The 2,903-nt window shown below is 42.0% G+C and overlaps 1 non-coding gene across 1 annotated transcript; it reads left to right on the plus strand.

Moving 5' to 3' along the window:
- The first annotated feature begins 541 nt into the window (after window positions 1-541).
- Window positions 542-613, plus strand: TRNAW-CCA. The gene has a single exon. It is a non-coding gene; the product is annotated as a tRNA-Trp (tRNA).
- The last annotated feature ends 2,290 nt before the right edge of the window (window positions 614-2,903 follow it).

Raw genomic sequence — 2,903 nt, forward strand, 5'->3', positions numbered from 1 at the left:
TCTACAGTGAAGAAGGTTTAGCAAACACAGGTGGACACCTGTGTATACCTGGGAGGAAGGAAATCTGGAGAGAAATACGACAGAATGCTTCACAGCTGGTGATGGGATTATAGATTTTGATTTTTACTACACTCTTCTATAATGTTCAAATTTTCGAAAATGACTTTTAGCTTTACAATTGGGAAGGGGTGGGAGTAGGGGCGGGGCCGGAGGGGCGGACCCAAGAGCGCAGTTTTTATACTAAGTTGCCAAGTCCCTTCCCAGGTGTGCCCGCAGAGTCCGGGTTTGGTTTTCGCCTTTAACCCTTTCCTGCACCACCACTCCCTCCATCCTTCCGCGGACCCGGATTCGGGTTTTGCAGCCTTGCAGCCTGGGTTGGGGGTCCCGGGGCTCGCGCAGCCGCGCCCAGCGCCCGCCCCTCGCTCCTTTCCTATCGTTTGACTTGAAGTTCACCCGAAAAACGAAGGAGCAATAATAGGAAAGCGACTGGGATGTGCAGGAGGGAAGAGCCTTAAAAGATCAAAAGTCAGCTTTTCCTCGCGACCTCGTGGCGCAATGGCAGCGCGTCTGACTCCAGATCAGAAGGTTGCGTGTTCAAGTCACGTCGAGGTCATGACCACCTGCTTTTTCCCACCTAACGAACCAGGGAGTCTAAGCTACTTGGGGTTTTATCCTGCAACTCCAGGAAGGCCGAGATGAGCGTCATTTTCGCATCTGAGGTCTCCTGGGCACTTCCCCCGGAATCACGCTCTGCCGCCAGCTCTCCCTGTCATCCGAAAAGCTACGGTTACGGAAAAAAAAAAAAAAAAAAAAAAAAGAAGAAGAAGAAGAAGAGCTACAGCACAGTAGAAAACAGGTACAGAACAAAACAGTGTTAAAAACGAAATGTCATTCCTAAACAAGTGAAAATAACATTTTTCATAGTAAGAGAAATACAAATTAAAGTTCAGCGAGTTATTTTTAACCTGTGAGACTGGCTAACCTATGATCAAAAAGTTTGTATTGAATTAAATTGCTCACATCCTTAAAGCTGTGAAGAACAGGGACATAGGCCAGGAACAGAGGAGATTAAAATAATTATAAAAGAACACTTTTCAACCAGTATGGAAAAGTGTTCCGGTATATTTTTCAACATTGCTTCTGTTCCTTTTGTTCTAGACCTTTTCCAGGAGTGCATTCACCCTTCCATATGGTGAATAATTACCAGCAAATGGATGGATAATTATACTTCTCTATCCCCTGCATCTATAATCTCCTCTCAAAATATTTCCTGTTTTTACATTTTCTCTGCCCTTTGCGCTGTCTTCTCAGGTGCTGTCCACCATCTAGGATTCCATGTTCTGCAGCTTGTGTTCTGCTCTTTGAAGACAGTGCACTGTGATTCCACTACTGTCACTTCAGTTTCCTTAAGGGGTCCCCTGTTTCATTCTCTTCTCTTTTAAACTGTCAGTTGCTCCATAAGGCTTTTCACACCTCATTTCAAAGAAGCCATATCTTGGAGGAAGCCTCATACTGTTTTTCTGAGGGAAAAAAATCTGAACCTTTTCCCATCACTTTCAATGGTATGTTTTCCTTCTGTTGGGACCTATACTCTCTTTTCCTAGTTCTGCAGAGTTAAAAAAAAACAAACAAACAAACAAACAAAAAACCACTTGCTTTTATCTTACTCCTACTCTGAAATCAGCCTTGCTCATCCTCTGCAATCTGGTAAGGCTCAGTGTGCGGCAGCCGACGGGGCTGCGCTAACACGTGGTCCTGCTCTCTGTTCACTGGTGGGGGTCAAATCCTTTCTCAGAGCCACTGGCCGGAGGACAGGCTAGGGCCACAGCGCGCACCCACCTCCTCTCCTGTGAGTTTCCCTTGCTACTGTGAACCAGTGAAATCAGTACTTAACCCTAGAGATCCACATTTCAGCATGAGTTTCAACGTAACTGTCTTAAATGAGTCTTGCCTCCTTGGCTAAGGCAGAAACACACCACCTTTCTATTCACTTAAATCTCCTAAAGGTAACATTAATTTAATGCCAAGCAGATACTATGAAATCCCTTAGATTCCTCTTCTTTCAAGAATTTTACTTCCACGAACCTATTTTGTAGATATTCTAGCCTAAGAATTAGTTCTATGCAAACTTCATTAATTTTGAACTTTCACTGATGTCCAGGTTTCTTATGTAAGTTAATAAATCCTCTTTTCATTTATTCATAAGTCAAATTGTAAAAGGTCATAAAACTGTCAGATAATATTTTATCATTACAATCTTTTTGTTATAAAAGCAGATTTATCAGTCGTCAGTTTTAACCCTCAGCTTATTTATTTCAGATTAATGAGCACTTGTTCCCCTCAATATTGAGAAAACAAAAGCAGCATACATTTTTAGAAAAACTGGGGCAAGAGTATTTTTTGTTGGCAAAGTGTCATTTCTTAGAAAGAAAAAGTAGGGATGAGGAGAAAGAAAAGGACAGAAAAATTGCCTTACACTTAATTTCAAAGGTTTAGCCCACCTGCACCAATGCATCAGATATTTTTAAATTTTTAAAATTTCTATAGATTATTCTGTTCTATTTGTACATTCCTGCGCCACACCAAACTGGTTGTATTGCTTCATTTTAAAAGGAAGGTAAAATTAAAAGACAGAGCAGCCTTGCTGCAGACACAGTATTTGATATATTTTGTTGGCCCATTTTCCCTCAACGTTTCCTTCGCTCCAGCCAGGTAGGCCCTGGGACCAACACTTGGCCAGAGAGATGCTCTCCTGACAGATGCAGAGCCAGCTACATTTTGTCTCCAAGGAATCTGGATTGGAAAGTTCTGAATATGTACAACAGTTGAGCTGAGATCATAAAGTGACTTTGTTTCCTATTATCTCTTTAAAAGGAATATTCAGTTTCTAGTTCTCCTTTTCA

The sequence above is a fragment of the Camelus ferus genome, chromosome 16, assembly GCF_009834535.1.
Source record: "Camelus ferus isolate YT-003-E chromosome 16, BCGSAC_Cfer_1.0, whole genome shotgun sequence".
Classification (NCBI taxonomy): domain Eukaryota; kingdom Metazoa; phylum Chordata; class Mammalia; order Artiodactyla; family Camelidae; genus Camelus; species Camelus ferus.